This window comes from Balaenoptera musculus, chromosome 15 (genome assembly GCF_009873245.2).
Source record: "Balaenoptera musculus isolate JJ_BM4_2016_0621 chromosome 15, mBalMus1.pri.v3, whole genome shotgun sequence".
Lineage (NCBI taxonomy): Eukaryota > Metazoa > Chordata > Mammalia > Artiodactyla > Balaenopteridae > Balaenoptera > Balaenoptera musculus.
The window spans coordinates 3,643,366-3,656,829 of NC_045799.1; positions in this window are offsets into that span (position 1 = coordinate 3,643,366).

The following is a 13,464-nucleotide window of genomic DNA, read 5'->3' on the forward strand; positions in this document are numbered from 1 at the left end:
TAAATATAAATAAACCTATGTCAAAGATTTTATGGTAGTCGGTAAGTAATGGGAAAACCAGTAAGGACCTAAAAACCAGTTCAAAGGAGAATCCAAAGGCCAGCCGATCAGGACACTGACGTGAATGTCCTTAGCGAAGACACAGGCTGGCTTCTGGGGGACAGGAGGGGTGTCATGGCCACCACCACCAGGCCAAGGCATCTGCATTTCTGAGGACCAATCTACCCTACATCAATTTTCTATATTTTACGGGTCTGTAAAATAGCTCAAAGGCAATGAAAGTCCCAGACACCCCCATAGAATCTGATAATCCGGGTTGGTGGCTAGAAATCTAGTTTTCCACAGAAAAGATACCCGGTAAGTCTACTATGATATTTTCCCTTAACAGTTTTTGCATTAAAATATTTTGTTTCTTTTGCCCCCGATCCCTGCAAAACTTTCCTGAAATGTTCCCTTTTATTCCTGGGGCCTCCTGGACAGGCTCTCGTCAGCCTCTGCTCCTACAATTTAGAAGTCAGGACTGGCCACCTTGGGCGGGATGGAGGCGTCCTGAGGTGTCCAGCCCCATCCCCCAGTCATTTCCTGTCCTGTCTCCCCTCCCCCTCATCTCATTTCCCCCCTCCTCCTCCTTTAGTTTATGCTTTTAAAAAAAACTGTGCTAAAATACACACTTCATAAAAGTTACCATTTTGACTATTTTCAAGTTCAGTGGCATTAAGCACATTCACACAGCTGTGCAACCATCACCCCCCTTGGTCTCCAGAACTTTTTCATCCTGTAAAACTGATACTCCGTCTCCATTAAAGAGTAGCCCCCCCTCCCCAGCCCCCAGCCCCTGGCACCCAGCATCCCACTCCTTGTCTCTACAGATTTGACTTAGGTAAGTACCTCACACGAGTGGAGTCTGCACTGTTTGTCCTTCTGCATGTGGCTTATTTCACGCAGAGTAATGATCTTTTCTTCTCATTTCTGCTCGGCTGAGACGTTCTGCGCTCATACTGGGAGCCTTCGAGGGGAACATGGCAAGTGTGAAGATACGTCTAAAAAGAGGCGGCGTGGCCAGGCCACTCGCATTAGTGCACGTGCAGCGGGAGGCTAGGGGACCACAGTCCTCTGCTTTAAATACTCATCTCCCTCTGAGCCAAAGACCTGGGAGGGGCTGGGGGTCACCCCACCCAGAGTAAATCCCATGGGTGCAAGAGGAACGTGCCCTCTTTTAGCAAAGTGAGGTGCTTTCCCAAAGAAGGGAGGGGGCTGCGGGGTGGCCACAGCTCCAGCAAGTGCCCCCCGAGGACGGGGGGTGCTGGGTAATGCTGGAGGAGCTGGGGGCAGAGGCGGGGACCCAGTGGGACAGTCCCCATGTGGGGAAGACTCCAGGATTGGGGGAAAGGGGTTTCCACGTAACTCCTTCCAGAGGTGTTACTAAACATTAGGAATATTTATTTTTAAGTACTTTTATGACTTTTTTCAAACAACATAGCTCTAAGCAGACAGCAGACTTTAGGGGACCCTAATGCTTACCTGGATTCTGTTAATTTGAGTGGAACCTGTGCGTGAGGGCCCGTGCCCTCTGGTTCACGGTGTGTGGCATCTCAGTGCACATTTGTTGACTTACTGTGGAATGCTGAGACAGTCGTTCCAGTGCGACGTGATTCAAGGAGTCTGGGAAAGTGAGAAGGTCTGGCTCTGAGTCAGAGCCTGTGAGCTGAGCCCAGAGTGGAGTCCTGAGTGCCTGTGGCCTTGCCCACAGGAGGGCCATGCTGGTGGCCACTGTCCAGACCGACGGACCTGGCTGAGCCTTCGTAACGGGTCCCTGATGCCCAGGACAGCTCAACGTCCCGGATGTCCTGAAGATCCAGTCAGCCCAGGATGGTTCCCTCTGTCCCAGCCAGAGTCCCAGGCAGGAGAGGCCCAGAGATCCCACCTCTGAGTGCTGGTGGCCTCGGAGGCGGCTTCAGTTCCCGGGGTCCAGGGACCATGTGACCCCATGAGCAGAGAAAGGGGCCCCTGCCGTCTCCTCCCTGCACTGGGCCACTTCCCTGGGACTCCGGTGGCCTCTGTAGGTTGTTCCTCAGAAAACCTGCAAAGATGCAGACAGAAAACCACGGGTTAGTGACTTAGATAAAAATGTATTTGTTTCCGCCCTCTGAGAAAAGGCCAGCCAGGGCAGCAGGGCGTCCACAGGTCATGTGGTTTGCTTGCTGTGCACATTCCTTCCACGGGTTTTGGTGAAAGAGCGGATTTGATGGAGGTGTAGCGTGAGGCTGCTGGACCTGCCACAGTGAAGTAAAGGAAGCCCCCCCCCGCCCCCCAGACCCAGCAGCATCCTCGTCAGAGCCTGTGTCTCCGCCCAGCTCCTACACCTGCCTCTGCTCCACTCCACGCAGCGACCTGGCCCCTGCCGCCGCCAGCAGCCGGTCTCCTGCCTGAAATGCCCTCGAGGTAAATACTTGATGTGGCTCCTGGATCCTGAGTGGTACCCAAGCAGTGCCCCCCACGTGCCTGGCATGTGGAAGGCACCCGGAGAAAGTGGTGGCTCTTGTTATCCGTGTGCCAACAGCCCACTGCTGGGTCAGGAGGCCACGGAGAGGATGACACACAGAGGGACAGCGGGGACATGTGGACACAGGACACAGAACTCAGCGTGGCAGGAGGGAGGGAGGAGGGAGGAGCAACACAGGGAGAAGAAGAAAGACAATAACATTTGTAGAAACGGGAGAAACAACAACAAAATAGCAGGTGTTTTTCTTTTTATGGTGGGGACGCTGTGAATCACCGCCCTGTCAGGTTGCCTTCTAGTGGCCATTGGCAGGATTGCATCCAAAAGTCTCACGTTTTCCCCAAAGAAATTCACCTGTGACCAGCGGATCCTGGAACATAAATTTCAGGGGCGCAATAAATATATTTTTTAAATCACTTTATCTTACAAGTTTTATTTTAATTTTTTTATATTAATTCAAAATGTAACCACGTTTGTTTTAATATAAGGCCCTGTTTATTTGGTTCTGTTTGAATAAAACTCTCCGTGTGGTCCCTGAGGGCCCCTTTGGGTGTACACTCTGTCATCTGACCAGGAGGGTCTTAGAGGTAAATTCCTGGCCCTTCTGCCGTCGGTGGAGAGGCTTCATCGTGTATGGTTGCCAGATGAAATACTCGGTAAAATTTGAACTTCATATAAAAAAGGAATGATTTTTCAGTATAAGTATGTCCCCAACATTGCCTGGGAGAAGCCTGGAGATAAAGAATGTCAGGTCCTGTAGGACCACCGTCTGCCCCTGACTCGGAGGTGAGCTGGTTCAATGGGCCTTGAACCCCTGTATGAACGCACTTTGCTCACAGAGTCTGTCATTTTGAGCCAGAACCTTGTCAAGGTTATTAGGAGAACTGGACTTACGAGAATGATCAGGCCTCCCTGGGGGATGGACCTCAACCTGGAGCCCCAAATTCAGCAGGTGCGCAGCTGATAAGCACCTGCCCAGGTGAGGATCTTCTGTCAGTTTCTACCTCCCCTGAAGAATCGATGTGTACGCAGCAAGGGGTATTGGCAATGACACAGACGCCTCCTGGTTCTGCCAGCAGATCATCAAGGTCCATTTTGCTGTCCATCATCACCTGGCCATCTGGTCCACTGAGTCTTGTTGGCTTTGGGGAGAGTCTGAGTCGTTGTGTACTGGCCAGGCCGATACAACACGAGTGAGGACAAGAGACTTCATTCTCAGCCAACAAATCTGCATGAAGTCCACAGCTGTGCTGATTTTTATCAGGGGGCTCTTTTACCAGGCGCAGCCCAGGATTCTGTAGGGGGAGGCGAGTGCCCGCAGCCTGTCCAGCTCCACAGAGCTCTCCAGGCTGAGGCACTGTTTGCCACTTCCCTGCGGACCCACTGCCCCTGTGGTTTCACATAAACCTTTTGGCCCAATTGTCCAATTCCACGAGGGAAGTCGCATCCTGAATGCAACTGACAATCCCTTAATATCACCCAGCGTGTTGAGCTTGGTGATGTCATTTTGTCAGTGACTCAGGGCAGTGCTGCACCACCTGTTTCTCTAGAGGCCAGAAAAACAATCAGCCAAGTCAGTAATGACTTACACATCTGGGGAATGGGCTGTCACTGACCATTTTAGTGAGGACACCTGGCCCTGAGGGTGGATCCTGCCTGGGATGGCCCCTTGTCAGTTTCCATGTCCTGGAGGCCTTATTGATCAGCCAAACGGGGCTGTTAAATGGGGACAGATGGTCTGTAACATTCCTGTCTGCAGCAAGCCCTGAGTTAACAATCCCCCATCCGCCTGGAGGGCAGCCCAGCTTGCGATGAACAGCCCACTGGGCTCGGGTAACTTAGGAGATTGGGTGGGAGTGGACACGCCCCACTGTTACGACTTGAATTCTTTGCTGAGGGTCGGACCCCCTCAGATGACAGTGACATTCTGAGCCACAAGCAGCCAAAACGCCAGGGCCCACAAAGCACTCTGCTGTGGGACCACCATTGCCAGCACCCACAATGGCCCAAAGACCCCACCCACAGGCGTATCAGCACCCATGTGTCATAGATCATCACATTCACCCCAAAATCCCCAATGTCATCCATTTAATCCCACCCTAATGGGGACCTGGAAATATGGTCATGTGGGAACCAGCACCCAAGAGCCCCAGAAGAATCTGAATTCCCCCCATTCTGCCCTTTATCCTGATAGGAGTAGAGGGTCCCTGGTCCCAGTGGGTCCTGGAGACCTCGGTCCATCCCTGACTGTGTCAAATGCCTGAATCATTTGGGTCTGCAATGTCCCTTCCCCAAACAGACCCACCAACCTGGCTGCCTGGGGCTCCCCCGCTTCTGCCCACGTCTGCCCTTCACCCTGTACTTCATCCCTAGAGAAGGATCTCATTTCGGCAGCCCCATCAGCGGTTCTGTGCAGAGTGAGACCAGCAAGTGACCGACCTGGTGGAGCCCCTCCCAGGCCCCTACTTCCCTCTGACATCGTCCGCGACCCCTGGGACACCACGGGAACACCCCCGTGGCGGAGGGCACCTGAACAGCCCGTCACCCTCCACCCCCAGCGCCGGCTCTGCCCTGGGGCAGCGGGCTGAGGGGCCTCGCGTCCCCACCAAGCCATGGGGTGCCTGTTGGCGACCTTGCTCACTGCACCAGTGTCCAGAAAGTGGCCTCTGTCGTCTGTCACCGGGAGCGGAAGTCTGAATGACTCTGCCCTCGGCCTCGTGGTACCCAGGACACCGAGAAAAACACACCACAGGAAAGCACCAGACAGAGCCACGCAGAGAAGAGACACGGCAAGATCAGCCTCAGCAGCGGGCGAGGCCCCACGTGGAAGCCGCCCCCGGGGCCACTGGCCTGACGCACCCCTCCCGTGCTCATCAGAAGGGCCCCGTCCCCTCCCCTCAGGGGACAGAGAGAGCAGTGGGGTTGGCCGGGTGCCGTGTGACACAGAGCAGAGGCGACACACAGAGTCTGACCTGGGGAGAGAGATGCCCGCACGAGGGGCCGGGTCCACACAGGCTGCGGGCGAGGTGGGGATGTGCTCCAGGCCCGAGGCCCCTCCACTGGTGGCCGAGTGGGGTCGCAAGACGGCACACGTGAGACTGCCCCTCCCAACAATCCCCTCACGATCCGGCAATCCCGCTTCTGGGTATAAACCCTAAAGAATTGTAAACAGGATCTCGAAGAGCTACTTGCGCACCTGTGTTCACTGCAGCGCTGTTCACGATACAGAAAACATGGAAACACTTAAACATCCGTCGGTGGATGGCTGGTACGCACCGTGCGGTGTAGACATCGGTGGAACGGTATTCAGTCTAAAGCAGAAGGAAACACTTGCTGTGCTACGTACAACATGGATGAGCCGTGAGGACACCGCGCTGAGTGAAACGAGCCCGACACGAAACACAGATACGGTGAGAGCCCGCTCCGTGAGGATGTGCGGTCACCAAAGTTTTAGCAAGTTCGACGGTGGGCCGGGGAAGGAGGACTTGCTCCATGGGTAGAGTTTCAGTCTTTCAAGGTGAGAAAGTTCCAGAGATCAGATGCACAGCGATATACATAGAGACAACACCACTGCACTGCACCCTTAAACATGGTCTGGATGGTTTTGTGTTATGTGTTTTTATCACAATTAAAAAAAGAAATAAGAACCTCCCCTTATTTGTCCTAAAACTGCTGCTTTCAGACCCCCGGGTAGCACTCGTTACTTCTGTGTACCATGGCCTCCTAGGCTGCGCACGTCCCAATTCACAAAACCTTCGACTATATTAGGCTACGTGGCAAAGGGCAATCAAGTTCGCAATGAGTTAGGTTGGCTGATGAGCGGACTGCAAATGGGGAGACAGTCATGGATTATGGGGTGAGGCCAGTCAGCACGAGGAGCCTTCAAAGTGGAAGAAGGAGGTCAGAGGAGGTCAGAGGGGGTCAGAGGGGGTCAGAGGAAGTCAGAGGAGGTCAGAGGGAACCGTCCTGTGCCGTGAGCTGCATTTTCTCCACCGCCCCGGCCCCCCACCCCGAATATTCACTGACGCCCTAACTCCCGTGACTGTGTCAGGATACAGGGACTTCAGGGGGTAATTAGGTTAAATGAGGTCAGAGGGGCGGGGGCCCCAATCTGTGGCTTTGTGAGAAGAGGCAGAGAGGGAGATCTCAGTCTCTGCCCCATGTGAGGACCGTGGGAAGAGAAACACAGCTGGCCAGGAAGAGAGGCCTCCCCAGAAACCAACCCTGGTGGCACCTCGATCTTGGATTCCAGCCTCCAGAACTGTGAGAAAAGAAATGTCCATCGTTTAAGCCCCCAGCCTATGGCTTTGTGTTGTTTCAGTCCAAGCTGACCGAGACAGTCCGCTTGCTGGCTTTGACAATGGAGGAGGAGGTCAGGAACCAAGGAATGTAAGTGGATGTTAGCAGCTAGAAAAGATTCTCCCCCCAGAACCCCAGGAAGGAGCAGAGCCCTGCCCACACCTGGACTCCAGCCCCACGAGACCCACGTCAGGCTCGTACGCAATACAGCTGCAAGACAAGAGATCTGTGGTGTTGTAAGTCACTAACTTTGAGGCAGCAATAGGAAACTCAGACATATATCAGGATCGAATACATACATCATGAGTCTGGTCTTTTCCTAACCCTAACTTCCATGGTTTTATAGATTCTATAACATTCTCTTAATCCTTCCAGAACTTTGCAGACAAACGAGTCCAGTTGTTTTTAAAGTCTTTTATAATGGCCCCTCGTTGTTTGAGATCTCTTTCCCCAGGTCATCTTTCTCTTCCTTTGCCCCTGGACATAGATGACGAACACTGGTGCAGAACTGAGGGTTCAGCTGTATCAGGCTTTGGGATGAGGTCATCACGGTTTTGGCTTTGTTTCCCCAATTGACTCCGTTATGGTGCTTACCCAGATGTTGTTAGCTGTGTTGGCTGTGGCGGATGAAGCCCATGTCTGTGGGAACACTATACAATGGCTCTTTATTGTCTTTGTAACTGATTTCTCACAGTTATCTTTGTAGAGTCTGGGTTGTGTATTCCCTAAATGTAATAGGTTCATCTGCCATCTTTTAATTGGTTCACAGTGCCTGGAGGAATTTGCATGCATTTTGCCACCCGGAGGAACTTTACATCATCTGTGAGGCTGGCTATTTACCAGCACGTTCTCTGTTTAAACACACTGCTATACGATTTTTTAGTAGACACCAGCCCTTCCACTCAATACTTAATCATGTTTCATCCAAGACAAAGTCAGTTCACGTCCATGGAGTTGTCTGGTCCTAATCTAGTCCCAGATATGACTTCTCCTTTCTCTAGCTCCTCATAGATACCCTGCCCCACGGCCACCACTGGTAACTTACTAATATTCTCCCCATGTGTTTTACATATGTTGAATCTATGTTATTAGGTGCATATACATTTACATCGTCACACCTTCCTGGTGCACTGACCCTTTCATTATAGTGACATGACTCTATCTCTAGTAATATGTCATAAGTTAAAGTTTACTCTGCCTGATAACTAGTACCAGTATAGATAAGCCAACTTTCTTTTGGTTAGTATTTACATTCATCTTTTTCCAAGAGTTCACTTCACACTTTCTCTGCCCTTAGGTTTAAGTAGTTTATCTTGAAAGCAGCAACAAGTTTGTTTTTTTCTTCCAGTCTGGCAATCTTTGTCTTTTAATTGGATTATTTAATACATTGCTGTTAAATAAAATTGATAACATCTTTGGACTTACTTTTTAACCTCTTACTATTGCTTTTCTTTTGGTCCTACATTGATTATCTTCACTTATCCTCTTCATTCTCACCTTTAAAAATCAATCAAGTGTGTGATATATTCCATTTTGTCCCACTAAGAGCTTGGTGGTTCTAAATTATTTTACTATTATTTCAAGCTAAAATAAATGGTCCCTGTGGAACAAATTATAAATCCAGCTTTGAAGTCTAGAAGGCATTCAATCAAGAAGGTGATGGTTCTGAAGCATCTTTTGGGGGCCGAGTGAGGGCAGGCGGTGGCAATTTGGGTGAATTTTCTGGTTTGTGGTTTGAATGAGTCTGGTGGTAGCACTGGTTGTTCTCGTGAACTCTTGAGTGGCCCGCACAGCAGCAGGTATGAGAATTGTCCACACATTTGATCTGTTGTGGTGACTTCTCTGAAGTTTATATTAAGTCATTTGGCTTGTAGGGCTTTGGAGAAAAGGCAGTTTTAGATTTTAGTGATTCCAAGTCAGCAGGATGAGAGAAAAACTGAAAACCTTATAAGGCATCCAAAGAGTAAACATCACTCAAGGACTTTACCTCCTCTTCCGGGGAGGGGCTTAGTGCATTGCCGGTGGAGGACACCTAACTTAGATGGTTGTCTTGGGCAGGTACGAAGTTTTGTGACTGTCATAAAAAAGAATTCCAGAAGTCCGTCACTGGGGTGGGGTCAAAGGGCATGGTAATTGTTATTTTTCATGCTCCTTAGCAAAAGTGCCATCACCTGAGATCCAAGGAAATGATCTTGTCCTTGATATTTACCAGTGATTCTGATAGGAAGGAAACGAGAGGGGTAAGAGGAGCGGAGAGAGCCTGGAGCGCCATCAGGAGGCCAACGGTAAACTCCGCTTGGGCTACTGACACTCATGACCTTGGGAATAAACTTACTGAACCTCAGTGCCCATCTCTGTAAAACGGTGGCAGCAAAGCCCATCAGTATGCTAACACATATATATGGAATCTAAGGGAAAAAAAAAAAAGGTCATGAAGAACCTAGTGGCAGGATGGGAATAAAGACGCAGACATACTAGAGAATGGACTTGAGGATATTGGGGGGGGGGAAGGGTAAGATGTGACAAAGTGAGAGAGTGGCATGGACATATATACACTACCAAATGTAAAATAGATAGCTAGTGGGAAGCAATCGCATAGCACAGGGAGATCAGCTCTGTGCTTTATGACCACCTAGAGGGGTGGGATAGGGAGGGCGGGAGGGAGGGAGATGCAAGAGGGAAGAGATATGGGAACATATGTATATGTATAATTGATTCACTTTGTTATAAAGCAGAAACTAACACACCATTGTAAAGCAATTATACTCCAATAAAGATGTTGAAAAAAAAAAAAGTTAGAAAGATACACAGTCTATAGTAAATATTCACAAATGAAAAAAAAAAAAAGTTTTGGATCCAAGTTGAAGTCCTGTGCAATTCTTCTGTCAGTCACTAGAGGGACACACAGCAGCAATGAGCCGCGAAACTGAGTTTCTGGGAGCTGCGGGCCCCCAGGTGGAACCGGCATCCATCACACCTGTGTCTCCCGTCTCCCGGGAGAGCAGTAAACATGCATCTAGGGGTCTGGTTGCGAGATAACAAAGTGTCTTCTCAGATGCCACCTCCAATCGATTGCAGGAGACACTGAAGATCATGTGGTTTCCTGACCCTCGGGGGAAGACGTTTGAGGATGATGGTGACGTGTCAGATGAGGGTGAGGGAGGGCCAGGGCCCCGTGTGCACAGTGTCAGAGCTACTGAATATTGCCTGGGGGGTGCACACTACACCAAAGACAGAACTCCCAGGAGCGCAGCCAAGGAGCAGCCCTGAGCACACACCGCTTGTGGCGGGATCTGGGGTCGGATGAGGGTGTTAGGGTCAAGGCAGAGGCGTTCTGTAGGTGCTGGAACACAGCAGGGACGCTGCAGGGACAATGCCACTCATGTCCCTGAACGGAGGACCCCAGAGGCAGGAGACGTGAGCCCACCGGGAGGGGGCAGTCTGTCCACTTATCCTGGTTCTCTTGCTTTACCTCTTAAAAGAGGGTTTCACAGTTTATTCCCTAAAATAGGGATGTTTGTTTTGATGCAACAGTAATGCTCCTTTTAGTTTTCTGTTTCAAGTTAAGAGATGCCCCGAGATTTGTCCTGTGGCTTCACACGTGCCCAGGACAGGGCCAAAGCCCCTGAGGGTGAGCGGCCCCAGGACAGGGGCTGGGCAGGCTGTGGGTACACCAGCCTCCCCCCCAGGCCCCCTCCCTGACTGACCCTTGTATCCAATCCCTGTGCCTCCCCTTTCTCACCTGTCCTTGAATTTGTGGGCACGGTGAGCCCTGGAGGCCTCTCTGCTCAGAGAAGGAATTTGAGTGCATATGTACCAGTGATGATTGACTGACACGTGAGCTTCCCTTTAGAGAACCTGCCTTGTGCAAGAACTTTGGATGCAGGCACCTCACCCACTCCATCCTCCCTAAATTGATGGGAACCAGGGCTCCTCAGAGAAAGGGCTGAGTCCACTTCTGGGGCAGGAGATGCATAGCTGAGTCTCGAACATCTGGTCACCCCAGGAGGCAAGGACGCTCTTAAAGTCTCTGAGTCCTGGGGATACGGGCTGACCTGAAGAGGCTCCCACTGGCCTCAATGAGACAGATGACCACCCGGAAGAATAATGGGGGCAGTGGCTGAATACATCAAGTCTATAAAGTGCCATGAGTTTACAAGGGGAAAAAAAACCTTTCAAATTGCTAGGACATCAACTCTGTATTATGAAAATAGATTAAGGGAAAAAATGAAGCATTTATCCTCCTGTTCCTATAAAAACCATATTCCAGAATAACCAAGTAGTTGATAAGGAAGAGTTCTCCGTGTTCTTATAAATAGAATTCCAGCTTAAAAATGCCAAGGGAATGATGTGATTAGAATACCGTCGTTTTGCAATTTCTAGTGAAGCGATGGAGCTAGGCATAGTCAGAAGCCCCTGCTCACACCATCCGGTGAAACGTGGACGGGCAAATTTCATGATGAAAGGACCCGATTCCACCGACCAAGTGGGACAGCCCAAAGGAGACACCCTGATATTCTCTGCCTCTGGATGGGACGTAGTGGGATTCACACCTGCCTCACCCAGAGGTCTTTCCCGAAGACTCAGACCTGAGACTGATGGAGCCTCTCAGTCTAACGACCAGTTCCCAGGAATGCAGGGCGCTAAGGCAGTTAAACCAGACCTGGGGCTCCTATTGCAGGACAAATATTCAATTTCTTCAAAAGATAAATGCCATACCCACCCCCCAAATAACAACGAACCTTGCAAACAAAAATGAGGAAAGCAAGGAACTCCATAAGTGGAAAGACACGTTAGAGACATTTTATCCAACACAAATGTGCTGATCTTGTTTGGATGTGAGTTTGAACAAAGCAACTGCAAAGAGGCATTTTGAGATAATCAAGAAGTAATAAAAGCGGAACTGGCTTATATAGTACCAAGGGACTGGTGGTATTTTGTTAGGTGTGACGATGAGATGGTGGCTTTGTCGAAGGATTTAATGAGTCCTTTTCTGGAAGAGACACGTACTGGATTATTTTCAGGTGAATCCAAAAGTGTTTGGGATTTGCTTTAAGATACTTTAAGAAAACAGGGTTGTAGGTAGGATGGATGTAACAAAATTGGCCACATATTAGACACTATTGCGACTTAGGGCACCTGGAGGTTCATTTTCCTATTGTCCTCACTCCTGTGGGGCTTCAGCTTTTCCAGAACAAACAGGAATATTTATGCTCCCGTGCTTTTCTCAGGGAAGCCTCAGGAATCCTGAATATGATCGCGCTTGCCTCTAGTGGTGGCTGGGAAGAATGAAGCCGAGATTCTGCAAACTTGCATCAGAATCTCGCATAACGGATACGCCAGGTGCACGGCAGAGGGCGCCAGGTGGGCCAGGGGAGAGGGGATGGTTTTGCTGAATCTTTCAGTCACTGAACTTTCCATATTAATTGTTACGTAGTGATTCCAAATTAATTGCCTGTATAAGGACGTTTGGTTAAAAAAATTAAAATGCGTATATCTTCTTTGGAGAAATGTCTATTTAGGTCTTCTGCCCATTTTTGGATTGGGTTGTTTGTTTTTATGTTATTGAGCTGCATGAGCTGCTTGTAAATTTTGGAGATTAATCCTTTGTCAGTTGCTTCATTTGCAAATATTTTCTCCCATTCTGAGGGTTGTCTTTTGGTCTTGTTTATGGTTTCCTTTGCTGTGCAAAAGCTTTTAAGTTTCATTAGGTCCCATTTGTTTATTTTTGTTTTTATTTCCATTTGTCTAGGAGCTGGGTCAAATACAGCCACTATGGAGAACAGTATGGAGGTTCCTTAAAAAACTAAAAATAGAACTACCATACGACCCAGCAATCCCACTACTGGGCATATACCCTGAGAAAACCATAATTCAAAAAGAGTCATGTACCACAATGTTCATTGCAGCTCTATTTACAATAGCCAGGACATGGAAGCAACCTAAGTGTCCATCATCGGATGAATGGATAAAGAAGATGTGGCACATATATACAATGGAATATTACTCAGCCATAAAGGGAAAAGAAATTGAGTTATTTGTAGTGAGGTGGATGGAGTTAGAGTCTGTCATACAGAGTGAAGTAAGTCAGAAAGAGAAAAACAAATACAGTATGCTAACACATATATATGGAATCTAAGGGAAAAAAAAAAAAGGTCATGAAGAACCTAGGGGCAAGATGGGAACAAAGACACAGACCTACTAGAGAATGGACTTGAGGATATGGGGAGGGGGAAGGGTAAGTTGTGACAAAGTGAGAGAGTGGCATGGACATATATACACTACCAAACGTAAAATAGATAGCTAGTGGGAAGCAGCCGCATAGCACAGGGAGGTCAGCTCCGTGGTTTGTGACCACCTAGAGGGGTGGGATAGGGAGGATGGGAGGGAGGGAGACACAAGAGGGAAGAGATATGGGAACATATGTATATGTATAACTGATTCACTTTGTTATAAAGCAGAAACTAACACACCATTGTAAAGCAATTATACTCCAATAAAGATGTTAAAAAAAAATTAAAATGCAATTTAAAATTTTCAAACGCTCAAGGTAAACGATGCACAGGGTTTGGACCCCGACTTCACATAACCCCCAAACCCGGCCGTGGACCCCGTGGTTGGTGAGCAACCCCTGCACTGAGAGTCACGAGCTCAGAGCCCACGTG